Below are 14643 nucleotides of genomic sequence, written 5' to 3'. Positions count from 1 at the left end.
TCTCGACATGACCCATTCCATTGAGGTCAATATTTTGTTCCTCCCCTACTGATAATTCCTTGTGCATCACCAGGATCATGTCATCTTGGGAATAGATTTCTGCCAGGAGGTTCATAACACTGCAAGAAAATTTTACTGATTCAAAATTGATCTCGTTCAGAAGACTCCAAATACCCAGAAAAAAAAAGATTTTGGATCGTGAAAAGGCTAGAATGTAATTTCACACTTGCTTACCTGCTGGTTGATGGACTTAAGTCATCCAATTCAAGCAAAATATCCCACAGTAGCATGACGATGGAAAGTAATGTCTGTCCTCTCAAAGAGACAATAGCAGCTGCTGCCGGTATAAGAGCATCAGCGGCAACTGCTCGCACATCATCGTCAGAATCCTCTAACCCTGCTTTACACGCCGGAAGAATATAGCCAAGCAAATCTTGGAGCATTTCCTGCAAAAGGAAAAATCAGGGGAAAATGAGAAAGAAAAGCTAACACTGGACATGCATCTCTACAAACCAAGAACAAGTCAAGTCAACTACACAGAGCCTCAGAAATTTTAAAACTACTACATATCATGATAGATAGAAAAAACAAAAGTTCTCCAGACACGAAAAAACGTTAAAACAAGACTGTAAAAATGTCCAGTTTTCCAAAAAAATATGTAATTAGCAACCACGTGCTGGAATTTTACCTGTCTCACAGCAACCAAGTACTTGATGCCCAAAAGACTTCCATGACGAATTTCCCATTCAGGCCGGCGCTGAAAAAATATATATGCTAAAGGATTACTAAACAGTTTTTTAGCTTATAAAGACCGCAACAAGTTTCTTAGTTTGAGTAGGTTAAAAAATAAATGATAAATATTACCTGCATCTGAAGCAAAATATTTAATGTCTCATAAATCAACGAGGGACTCATGTATTTAAAAGTAGCACCAAGTGCTTGGGCACAAGCTTCCCGCACAGGAGCAACTACCTGATCAGAAATGTAATCCCCAAATCTGCAGTAGAGAGAAAGATAATCATCAACTAGGAAATGACCAACCAAATCTCATCCAATATTAGAACCTTTTAAAACAATCGTGCTACCATAGTTGCTATGAAGCAGAAACAGCTAAACATGGAAAAGAAAATCTAGGATAAAATACCAAAGTCTTACCGATCAAGTGAAAGCACACATAAGAAACGAATGGTGCAATCCTGGAGAAATTCAAAATTTTTTATCCAAGAATGCCTAGCTTGTTTAACCAAATTCAACACTTCGAGATTTTCTTCCAACATTTCGAGATTTTCTTCCTGATGCTTAGGTATAACCGGTTCCTCGATAAAACTCTTATCTTCAAAATGATTGTTAACCTCTGCTACATTGTTTATTTCAGTGTGAGATGACGAGCCATCAAAAGAAGATTGAGGTTCCACTTTCATAGAACTGGAGTCAGTTTGACCATTGACCTTCACTGGTGGTATTAAGAACTCAGCATCTTCATCTTTAAAATTAATATCGTAGTCACCCTCAATAACTTCCAAAACGTTGTTATCAATAAATGATTTTGATGGATCCTCCTCAATCTTAGGCCTTTTTCGAACTGGCTCAAGCTCATTTTCTGAAACCTCCATATTCAAGTCGATTTCTCTTTCTCGTGTTACTTTATTCAAGACTTCTTTCAACTCAAACCCATCATCTGAGCTAAACTCTGTTGTTGACACTCCAGCAGAACCACCATGAAGCATTAATATTTCTCTTAAAGCCATTACACTTCCATGGCGGATCTCCCATGCTGAATACATTATCAGATTATTAGCCAACTTAACTAGAACTCAATAAGTGAAAAAAGGTAAATTGTAAATAGCAGAAGTACATAAACCTTACCCGGGTCAAACATGTCAAGAATAAGTTGCTCAACAAAACTGTGGAAAGGCCATTTTCCATCTCCATCAGGCTCAATATCATCCTCATTCCCAATGTCTGCCTACGAAATTTCAAGTAGCACATACAGGAGTATAAGACAGTAGGAAATATGATCCGCCAAAATCAAGAAGTTCTAGAATTCTAATAAGAGCATTCCCTACGCAGCTTGACGTTTGTTGCTAACAAAATTTGGACTAGTACATTCGTCAGAGATTGTACACCTAAGAGAAAGCAGCATAGTCAATATTGAATCTTTCATCTACTACTACGACTTCTTGTTGGTACTAATCAGGTCTTATGTCCGTCATTTACAAAACCAACACATTGACAAAGGGCTGAAAGCTGTACTAACATTCTGCAAGTTGGTTATCCGTCATTATGAGTATACATTATCCAAATACCTTGTTAGACTCCATTGAGTCGGACAAAATTCCTTTTGAGGTTGAGGCAACATGAGACGATGGCATCTCAACATCTGCTACTTCGCAGCTACCTTTAGCTTGATCTTTTGAGCTTATTTTTGCTTTTCGTTTCAGTAAATTCAATTCCCTTGCGCTTGGCCTCCTAGAATTGACACGGGGAACCATTCTTGAAACGTATTGTTGAATATGATGTGGAGAATAGTTTGCATATAATCTGTTTCCAACCCCATTCGCAGGAACACTGGACTTCTGCTCAATAAGATCCTCATCTCCAATCATTTCATTGACATCCATAAACTGCTCACACATGTCCAAACCTGTTCATAAATTGTCAGACGTATGTTCAATAGATGCATCAATCAAGTAAAACATATAATATTCAGAACAGAGTCAAATTCACAAAGAATGAGTAGATACAAATATATTAGTGATATAATAGACTCAGACAAATGGGTTTACGCTTAATTCATACATTTAATCTACCCTGGTATATCACATGTCATGCAATTGGACAATAATAACACTTCCCCATGGAAATTGATTAATAGAGAAGGAGACAAGCTATTGACCTAGACGTCGCCGGAGATTCTTTTTCTGACGAGCCACTCGATCCCTTGGATTCTTGGAATTGTCATTCAAAATGTCGTACTCCTGCAACAAAAACAGTTTCTTCAAGTCGGAAATTGCTAATAATTTTGGCTATCATGATTTTAGTTTAGACAAAAGGGACTGCAACATATCTTATGAGAAAAACAACAAATTTTGAGGAGAAGAAAATGGCAAGGATAAAGGGAGCAATAACAGAAAGTTTCACATGCTCCCCTAAACCAAAAATTCAAAGTAAAAGAACGAATGTAAGATATCATATTGCATCAACAGATAGTGTTGAAACAGTTAGTTACAAACCAAGTCACAGAATTTCAAGGATGCCAAATAATGAAACTGTAGAAAATAAATTCTACAGAGTGCAGCTGACAAAGCTTATTTTTGATGAATAAAGCCCAAAGCCCGCTTATAGTTTCAATCATGCTAATGCTGTGATCCTCAACAACAAAATCTTATAGAATTCCAATGTAGCAACTATCCAACATGTTTCTTTGTGATGCCGAGAGAACTTAACTAAACCCAAACACTTCAAAGAATCTAACCAGATGTCATCCAGTGGCCTAGTTACTCCAAACGAATTAAGACAGACAAAAATGTAATTTCACAAAGATGTTTGCAAGGCCTAAAGACAAGATATCAATGAAGAAATTACATCGGAGATAAACGGATGAAATCTTACAGAATAACTAGACAAGTAAACAATGGAAAATGATATATTACCTGTCCACCAGATGCCAACAAAGCGCCAAACTCTAAAACCTTATTCATCTCAAAGCTGTTAGCACATGCCAAAAGTTAGAGACATTAAAAGACATCGGGAAACCTTAACATGACAAAGACATCTAATAATCAAGCTAAGAAGTCTTGATAGTAGATGATAAAAAAACATATGTATTCGGTAACAGAGCTATTAATAACCTTCTGAAGGGCGCATTTGCTAGAATTTTGGACTGAAGATTGCGCAAAGCCACCACTTCATCTACATTATCAGACATCCCGGCCTCGCCCAACTTCGTTGCTAAAGAATTTAACAGTTCACTCAATGAAGTATGTTTGACATTCAGAACAATGGCACCAATGGCATGAGCAGCAGCAACCCTCGTATCCCACTTTTTACTACGGAGGTGATGCAAAACCTAATTCCCGGAAAATTTGAGTTAAGCCAAAGGAACAAAAGAAAAAACTGATGTAAAGAACGACATAGCAGTTTAGAAAGATGTAAACCTAAACTATAATGCCAAGAGGGAATATTTATGTATGATATCTAAAAAGCAGCAGAAACAAGGTCTCCAGAACACAAACCCTGGCCTGAGTAGATATATTATTTTAAGAGTAAGACCAGATGTCCTAACAAAGCTTGAACTTCAATCAAATAACAGAAACACTCTAAAATTGATGTTAAAACCTGAAACTAATTGATAGGCAGGTGATCACCCTACTTAAAATTCCATTCTGAAAGCCCACTAGATTCTTTATCTTTATCTTCGACATTCTTTAGAATCAGTGTGGGCTAACAAAGGATCTGCTGGGTATGTTCAAACAATCTTCACAACAGCCTTTTAAAAGATGTATGGTAACTAGTTGTCAAACAATAGGAGGCGCTCTTAGAAATCATATCAGAGAATGTAAGAAGTAAACCCATCAAACAGGGGGTGACACCTTGTACCCAACAATAAATTTGAGATTTATAGTGCAGAACATACACAATGCAGATACTAAACCACACATCACATTATCTCTGTAAGCCTCAACTTAAACAGTCAATTCTGTCTACCCGCCTATACCGAGCACATAGGGCAGAATACTAGGTTTAGAACAACGACGAAAAACAACTATTTCCAGAGAAAAGAGCATAATAAACAACTATATACAACTTCCACTAGCAATATCATTGATTCCAATCAGTATAACTAACTTATAACCACAGTCTATATATATCTCTATTATCAGAAGCCACGTTGAATTGGAGAAAAGCCAAGAAAAAAAAAGACCCATGAGTATACCTTTCTGAGAAGAGAGCTCAAGTCCTGAGGATGAGACTTGGCAATATCACCGATCTGTTTGGCTGCAGTTAGCCTAGTAGCTTGTGTTGAACCAGCTAGAAAGGAAAATATAGTTAAGGAGAACATGTACTCAATATTCAAAGATTAGGGTACGAAGAAAATAGGAAGCATCAAATACAGTATTGGTGGTAACAAAAGAACAATCAGGAAAAGAAAAAAAATCAAAGGATACTGTCCAACAAAGTAAGGAGACGATTGAGTCGGGAAGATTGTTGCTGTGCCATGACGGCAACAATGGCAACAACGATGATGATGATGGTGATAACAACAAGAGTGAACCTCTTCTTGGCTTCACTTCCACATCCAAGCTCATCCAATCACTTTGCGAAAACTAATAACCCTACAATACACAAACATACACATACAGTGCAGATACAATCAATGAATCGAAAAGAGAAATCGAATCACGCATTCAGAAAAAAAAAACAAAAAGTTTGGTTTCAAAAAGCTTTATTTAGTAATTCGATTGGCTCGGGATAGCCGTTTTCTCATCTTCATCGTTCGTGATTTTCTAGGAAGAGGATTCGAGAAAGAAGAAAGGAGAAAAGGTAAATTAGATAAGAGAAAGAGGAAATTAGGGTTTTGGAAACCTACCTGGGGTGAAAGAGGCTGCGAGAGATTCTCAAAGAGCAGAGAATGCTTAGATATATAATGCTGCTTCCTTCTTCTTCCTCCTCGTCTTTTCTTTTTAGCCCTCTCTGGACAAATATTGCAAAAAAAAAAAAAATTAATTGCTTAATTATCTAATAAATAAATAAAATACAAATCGAGGCGAGAAAAAAAAAAAAGAACAACAAATGGGGAAAACCCGTTCTTTTTTTTCGGCTGGAAAACAAACCGCTCTTCCCGTACATATGACAAAATATTAAATAAATAAGAGGAAAATTCCCAAAAAAAACACCAACTAATTTTTATTTGGAAGAAAACTACGCGAACTTTTAACGCTTCCAGAAAAATACATCAATTAATTTTTTCGTGTCAAATAATATCTAAAGTATGAAATGTTGGCAGATTCAAATATACGATTTCAAACAAAAAATATTATTCCAATTTTACCCTTTAAATTTTTTTAATTATATTTGTTTAAAATTCAAAAGAAATAATAAATTGATAGAACAAACATTTTTTCTTCCTAAAAGAAAGATGAACAAGGAAGAAGAAAAAAAAAAGTTTTTTTAAAAAAAGATAAACAAGGAGGAAGAAAAAAAAGTTTTTCTAAAAAAATGAAGAAGGAGGAAGAAAAAAAATAGTTTATAAAAGAAGATGAACAAGGAGGAAGAAATAAAGTTTTTTTAAAAAGGTAAACAAAGAGGAATTTTTTTTTTTATAAAAAAAATTATGAACAAGGAGGAAAAACAAGTTTTAAAAAAATATATAAACAAGGAGGAAAAGAAATTTTTTTAAAAAAAAAGATAAAGAAAGAGGAAGAAAATAAGTTTTTTTAAAAAAGATAAACAAATATATATAAATAAGTTCTAAGTTTAAAGTTTTTAAAAACCATTTTTTCTATATATTTATTATTTCTTTTGAATTTTAAACAAATATGATTAAAAAATTCAAAGGGTAAAATTGGAATAATTTTTTTGCTTTGAAATCGTATGTATGAATCTGCCAACAATTTATACTTAGTGTATTATTTGACACAAAAAAATGAATTGATGTATATTTCTGGAAACGTTAAAAGTTCGTGTAGTTTTCTTCCAAATAAAAATTAGTTGGTGTTATTTTTCAGGAATTTTCCCAATAAATAAGTTTTTTAAACAGAGATTTTTGTAAGATAAATGAAATAAGAAAATTGCTAAAACAAATAGCTACAGTATTAGGGAAAAAAAACAAAGACCTCAAATAAATATTTATTTATTATACTTTATTGAATTATTTTTCTCGTCGTTGCCAAAAAAAGAGACATTTTTCCCCGTCAGTAATTCTTAGGGCAGGTATAAATATCGGATTGTAAAAAAAAGAGACATTTACATGGACATGGGTGAATAATAGATTTACTTTCTTTTTTTTATCTGCTGAATGATAGATTTACTTACTTGGATTTGTAATTGACGGGTCCGATTCGCCATGGTTAAATGTTGTGGTGTTTGCTTAGCACTTTCCAAATCTCATCTTTTGTGGAAAACTTGGTGTGACTTGACCAGAGAGTCATTTCTTACTCTATGTTGAGACTTGAAAGACAATCTATATATTTAGTGACCTCATTGGCATAGACCGCAGATTCACATCTCCAATTACATGGGTAGCTTCCACGTTGAAGTCAGACATCTGAATTTTGATACTGGGGACAAGTCTTTCTTAGAAGGCTCAAAGTCGTCATAAAATAAATAAATTGTTTAGACTTCCATAATCAACTAGAATTTTTTTTGCACTAGGTAATCAAAAATATTTAATCAAGTGGCCAAGGCCTCGTGCCCTTAGTCCTTTGTTTCAGCAATGGGAAGACCAAGATAGCTTCGCAGTTGGTGGATACGGGTTAGAAGGATACACGTTTCCATCTAGGCATCTAGCTTCACAGTGTTTGTGTCAATCCCATAGGTTAGAATCATATCAACTTACCCTTGTTCCACAGCTGTGGACTCGTCTCCCAATTTCCCTCATGGCGAAGTTGATGCAAGTCACTTACTCACTTTGCTTATGTTAATTTTAGGCATGGATTTGCTCTTTTTGGTGCTTTTAGTCTTTTAGACATGGGCTTGCTCTTATGTCTTGAGGTCATTTCCTTCAAGTAACCTGTATACCTCCATCCTAGTAAGTAGTAAGTGCCAGTGCCACACATTATTGGATTAGGTGATTCTTAGTTTCTTACTATTACTATTGTAAGAAAACAAAAACAAAAATTTGTGTTAGTATGGTCATATGGGGGTCGTCAGCATCGGTCGTAATAACACACCTCATTAAAGTTCAACTTTAAGGGTTGCTTGCGCTGGCCCGGCATTTAGGAGTCCCCTGCAAAAAATAAAAAATGCACATAGTAGAAAAAATACTATAACAATCACATTTAAGGCCTTTTACATATCCTACAAAAAAAAATCTTTTACATCTATATTGTTTAACAGATTTCTAAGTAAAAATGGCTTTATACGTATCTTATAAAATAAAATAAAAAGGCCCTTTACATTTATATTACTAAACAGATTTCTAAGCAGAAAAGACTTTCAAAATTTAAAGCCCGAATCTTTGGTTTTAGTGGCTTCTCTTATGGGCCGGGTTGCGTTGACATGGTCACATAATTGTGCTTAAGGAAACTTTCTTTTTTGGTTTTATGCTTACGAAACATCTAAAAGGGATTATTGTTTTGGGATTTAAATAGAGTTTTAAAAACTTTAAATGTTATTTAGAATCTGTTGTTATTAAATCAAAATTTTGTTAGTGTAACCAGTTTGTGATTTGTAAAAAATCATTTAAAATCTTAACAAATTTGGATTATTAGATTTAGACTTTTTATAAAGTAAATAAAAATTTTATGTTATTCAATTAAAACAAAAGAATATTTAGGATTGTTAATAGATTCAATTATTATATTATTACTTTCTTCACAAAATAAAGTTATAGAAAATATCATAAAAATAAAAAATTGTTTGGAGCACTTTACAATTTTATAAAACTAATCGAATCATATGGGGCTCGTCAGCATCTGTCGTAATAACACACCTCATTAAAGCTCAACGTTAAGGGTTGCTTGCGTTGACATGGTTACATAATTATGTGCTTAAGGAAATCTTGGTTTTATGCTTAAGAAAACTTCTAAAAGGGGTTATTGCTTTGGAATTTGAATAGAGTTTTCAAAACTTTAAATGTTATGTTGAATCTGTTGTTATTAGATCAAAATTTTGCTAGTGTTATTAGTTTGTGATTTTAAAAATCATTTAAAATTTTAACAAATCTAGATTATTAGATAAAGACTTTTTATAAAGTGAATAATTTTTTTATATAATTCAATTAAAACAAAAAGAATCTATAGGAGTGTTAATAAATTAAATTGTTATGTTATTACTTTCTTCACAAAATAAAGTTATAGAAAATATCAAAAAAATAGAGAGATTGTTTGTAGCACTTTAGAATTTTATAGAAAAAGTCAACAAAATTATATAACACTATTTAACAATCCTTAAAAATCTGTCACTTTTTCATTTTTAATGATTTTTTTGAACTCTTCATAATCTTCATTGCACAAAGGAAGTCCCTAAAGAAAAAGACTCGTCTTGTCTTCCCCAGCAAGTCTAATAAGAAGAACAAAGAGAGAGACAAGGGAGAGAAGCAAAATATTGGATTTGATGGATAGATTTGACGGACCACCACGTCTCATACTCGTTGCTGATCTTGATTGCACTTTGGTAATTTCCTAATTTCCTCGAATCTTTTTCGTTTTTTTTTTGTCAAAATTCGACGAAACTAAACAACGTAACCCTCGCAGGTGGATCACGATGACCCTGAAAACACAGACCTCCTTAAGTTCAATGCGCTTTGGGAAGCTCAATACCGCCATGATTCGTTGCTTGTGTAAGGGAGGTCTTTCAGCTCGTACTCGAGTCTAAGAAAGAAGAGGCCGTTGCTGACCCCGGACATAGCCGTTACTTCTGTTGGTTCTGTGATTGTTTACGGCGGTGATTCCTTAGTGTCGTCGGATGATGTTTGGACAGCTCATTTGGATGATAAGTGGAATCGGGACATTGTCCTTGAGGAAACTTCTAAATTCCCTCAACTTGAGCCTCAGGTTTTTATTATATAATTGTTCCTCTGTTAGATTATGTCTTTTATGTCAATCCAATGATTTGACTTTGTTTCCTGACATTTTCTATTAACGATCATTGTTTGCTGCTGAATGAGTTTTAGTATTGCTTTCTTTGTTTTATACTGGGCCATGTGGGTGGATCTTGCTGTTGTCTTGATTTCTTGTTTCTTTCTGCGTTGACTTAGGGTTTTCTGGTTAATTCTCTTGGCATGACAACGAGTTTAGTTTGTTGGATAAATAGAGTAGAAGTAGAACCAAGCATCTTCTAATTTTTTTTCTTACTGAAAGTTTGTAAAACTCTTGTTTGTTAGGATATATAATAATGTTGTCGGCATACATGAACTTGAATGAAGTGTGTAGTCTGTGTATAAGTATGGATTAATTCCTATTCTTAGTAAATAATGTTAACCTTGATGACAGTCTGAGAGTTTTTTGGATATCTTACCTGATTTGAATTGTTGTTATGTCGTCTCCTACTGAATCTGTAGCAATTTGGTCGTTCTAAAGCACTTATATTATATTGTGTTGTATGTTTTAGCCAGCCAAGAGCCAAGAACCGCATAAAGTAAGTTTTTTTGTGGAAAGAGAACACGCTGTTGAAATAATGAAGGTTCTTCCGGGGATATTAGAAGAGCGTGGGGTGAGAATTTTTGTGTATCCCTCATGTGAGCTTAACAGCTATTCTTATTATTAGATGGTTCCTTTTTTTTTTTGGTGCTGATGACAGTAAATTTCCGTATAGGTGGATGTGAAGCTGGTTTATAGCAACGGCTATGCTTTCGATGTATTACCTAAAGGAGCTGGCAAACAAGGTGCTCTGACTTATCTACTTGACAAGTTGGAGATTGAAGGCAAGCAGCCTTCTAACATACTTGTTTGTGGCGACTCTGGAAACGATGCTGAGCTTTTCAACATTTCTCAAGTATATGGTGTAATGGTTAGCAATTCGCATGAAGAGTTGTTGCAGTGGCATGAAGAAAATGCTAAGGACAACCCAAAAATATTTCATGCGTCCCAGAGATGTGGAGCTGGCATCATAGAAGCCATTGAGAGGTTTAATTTGTGACCAAGTGTCTCTCCAAGAGATGTTTTGAACGAAGTCCTCAAATAAATATTTATGTATTAGTATAATTTATTGAATTACTAGATTATATAACCTGCATGTTGCGCGTAAATATAATTTTTTTTATTAATACAAACCGTAGAATATAATTATAATTATTAATTATAACATGAATTTATAATTTGACACCAAGAATTGAATAACCTCTCGATTTAAAATTTTTTTAAATTTTTGTGTTTATATTTTTTAAAAAACTCTTATTTTCTTTATCTTAATAATTGTAACTCTTGAAAGTAATTATTGTTCCATTAAATATATAATAGCTTTATTTTTCCCATATTTCTAGACTTTTACAAATATTTACACAATTATTATATGTTATGATAGAAATATCTAAGTTTATATTTATGTAATCTCTATTCATATTTTACTTTGACATTTTTTTTTAGTTGTATTTTTTTCATTTTGTTTTTAGTTTATATTATTTTAAATCATTGTTTTTAATAATAATAAAAATATTACAAAATTAAGTGAATTAATTGATACATTAACTTTAGATTTTATGTTTCTTTAATGATCATGTGAATTATTTTTAAAAATTTGAAAATAAGAATTGATGAAGTGGAGAAACAAGAAGAGAGTAAAACCAACTTTATATAATACGAGTAGACGCTCATCAACCTAATAGTTGGATAAAATAGGCTAGTCAGACACAAACTTACAATAAACATAGATAGATAGGTTGGAGAAACATATATCATTGTTGATAGATCCATAGAGCTCGGAGACTGTGACACCATGGTTTGCGGATAGGTTCAAAAGAATTGAGTTGGCCACTTATGTCACCAAATTGCACTTATCTTTTGGGTCAAGGATCCTAAGAGAACTCCAGAGTTAAGCGTGCTTGAGCAAAAATAGTTTCAAGATGGGTGACCTTCCGGGAAGTGATTATCGGAACTGTGCGAGCGAGAACAAAACACAGGAAAATATCATATGGTGATGTCTAGGATCGGTAAACAAGTATTTAAAGACTCCTAGACATAACATACTGGTCGTCAGATATGGGTGGTCCCATGGGCCATGATTAGACGTGGGGCTCACTAAGCAAAGTGGCAGAGACAGACTCTACATCATATTGTGTCAAAGACACTTCCACAAATACATTGGAAAATTTAACATTAGTTACTATCAAAAGATTATTTGATACGGAAGGAGAGGTTTAATGATGGGTTATATAATCAAGATCATTAAGCCTTGATCAGTCATTAACATTGGTTGTCGGAGCAAGCCATATTTTGATAGCTAAAAGATGTGAACATGTTCTCTCCATACAGGAGGAGGGCATAGCCGAAGTTCTCTCGATGGTGGAGGAGGTTGGACGCAAGGTTATCTACGCAAGGGAGAAATGTGGAGGATGTTGGACGCAAGGTTAATTATCTCCCCAAGGGAGGAAAGCGGAGCCAAAGTTCTCTCCATGGTGGAGGAGGTTGGATGCAAGGTTCTCTTCATAAGGAAGGAAGGCGGAGCCGAGATTCTCTCCATGGTTGGTCATACATTATTGTGATGATATATCATTGATTTGTATATTATGTAATATCTTTTTGTTCGAAATTTTTTTGAGCCAAAAATTTTAGTAAATAAAAAAACTATGCAAAAGTGAAAGTAAAGAAACATATAAAGTAAAGAAATTAATGCGTTCATACAGACATTTCTAGGTGGTGTTAAAATATATATTTGTAACATACAATATATTTAGATGTAAAAAAATATACTTTTAATGGTAATATATATAAAAGATTTGTATATAGATATAAATCAGTGTATTATAGCAAAAATAAAACTTATAAAGAACGTACAACAACTTTTAATATATTTTTGTTAAATTTAATTTATTTACATAACTTTAAACCCGTACATCGGGCGGGTCCTTATCTAGTATGAATATAATTTGAAGATTAAAAGATAAATCTATATAAATGTCGTACTTATTTTAATAATCTATATATAACATATATTTTCTAGTATCGCAATAATATTTTCTAGCAATCAACAATATATCATGTGGTAACAAAAAATGACTTAAAAATCTCACTGAAAGAGTAAACAATATTGTCGACAATTTTCTGGTCTTTTATCTTTAAAGAATTTCATATTCATATCCCATGAAAACATAATTTTAAAAGTTCTAACGTCAATGTCGATCGTTGACTTAATTATAGAGACCATTTAAACATATCGATATCCTACATTAAATGTGAATATACAAAGTTTCACGAACAGTTTAGTGTTATGCCGCTACAATGAGGTTGTCCAAATGCATCATCTACCATAATAGAATTTTCGACTAAGTCAAGAATGCTTAAATGATGAAACGTTTAAACCCCATAATGAATATCTATTCACTAATCCAAATTACATATTTTTCTAAAATCTCATATGTTATTTGAAGATGTTAATTTTGTGATGCAAACCCAACTTCATCTTCTAAAAAAAACATAGTGTACTTTAAATATGTTGTTTTTGCCAATGTTTTGGGTTAAAAGCATTTGATAATATATATATATATATATATATATATATATATATATATACATGTTATATTTGTCATATATCATATTATAAAATTGTACCTCCAGTTGATAATACACCTTATGAGATATGCTACACAAATCACATGCCACTTTTTGTAACGGTTCACATATCATTTTTCTATATTTTTCTGACCATTGATTTTGTTTTTTTATATAGATTATTTTTTCAAATTTTTTTTCCATAGTTTTCCCAAAAGAAAGTGTGCTCCTTACCATGTTTTTATTTTAGATCAAAACTTTTAAGTTAAGTTAAGTAATTAATCTTTTATTTTTTATAAGTGAAATTTCATAATAAATCTTTATGGTATATGTTTCGTAGAAACTAATGTTTTACTTCAATTTTGTTTTCATGTTTAGATTTTTATAAATACAATTACATAACTTGTTTTTTTACTCCACCATGCATTAAAATCTTACTTACTTTCTAAAACTCATTAACCCATTCTAAATTTTGAAAATTTAAATATTTTTTTGGTTATAATTTTAATAATAACATTATTACTAAAACAAATTTATAGTATTATTTTTACTATTTTTAAATTTTCATTTATTGTACTTCATTTATTTTTAGATAGTTATTATTTTTATTATTTACTAAAAATTATATTATTGTTTATATTATTTAAAATTTAATTAATTTTAGTAAATTTGTTTTTTATTTAGTTATTACTATTATTAATTATAAGTAATAAATATGCAATGGATGAATATTGAAAATAGTATTTTTTTATGCAAAAAAAAATTGATTAGATGGATGCTGATGTGGAGGAAGGAGAAGTGATAAAAGTTAACTTTATATATATAGAAGATAGATTTTCCTGTTGTAATTCTTAGGGCAGGTATAAATTGTCGGATTATAACATGAAAACAATATATTTAACCCAAAAAAAGAAGCATGACATAGTTCAATCAACATTTACATGTACATGCGTGAAGGAGAGAGTTACTTGGAATTGTAATTGACGGGTCCGCCATGGTTATATGTTGTGGTGTTTGCTTAGCACTTTCCATATTGTTAGGAGCGCAAAAATCGAATTGAGAAAAGATGCGAATTATATTTAAATTAACGAAATCAGAAACGAATTACAACAGCATAATATAAAGCATAAAATAAATCACGGAGGCAAGATATGATATCTCTTTCCTTAATTCAATAAATCGGCCGTAAGTGCTTTCGGACAATCACGATTTATGAATCCCAGGATACAACCGATCACGAACTATTACAGTAGCACACCAGTAATAGAACTCAAGC

At 32.6% G+C, this 14643-nt stretch overlaps 2 pseudogenes; one reads left to right on the top strand and one right to left on the bottom strand.

Moving 5' to 3' along the window:
• LOC104715650 overlaps positions 1–5700 on the bottom strand; it is a 13842-nt pseudogene extending 8142 nt beyond the window's left edge.
• On the top strand, positions 9205–10845 carry LOC104715649 (annotated as a pseudogene).

Source organism: Camelina sativa, chromosome 9, assembly GCF_000633955.1.
Source record: "Camelina sativa cultivar DH55 chromosome 9, Cs, whole genome shotgun sequence".
NCBI classification, from domain to species: Eukaryota; Viridiplantae; Streptophyta; class Magnoliopsida; order Brassicales; family Brassicaceae; genus Camelina; species Camelina sativa.
This window is presented reverse-complemented; position numbering and strand designations above follow the sequence as displayed.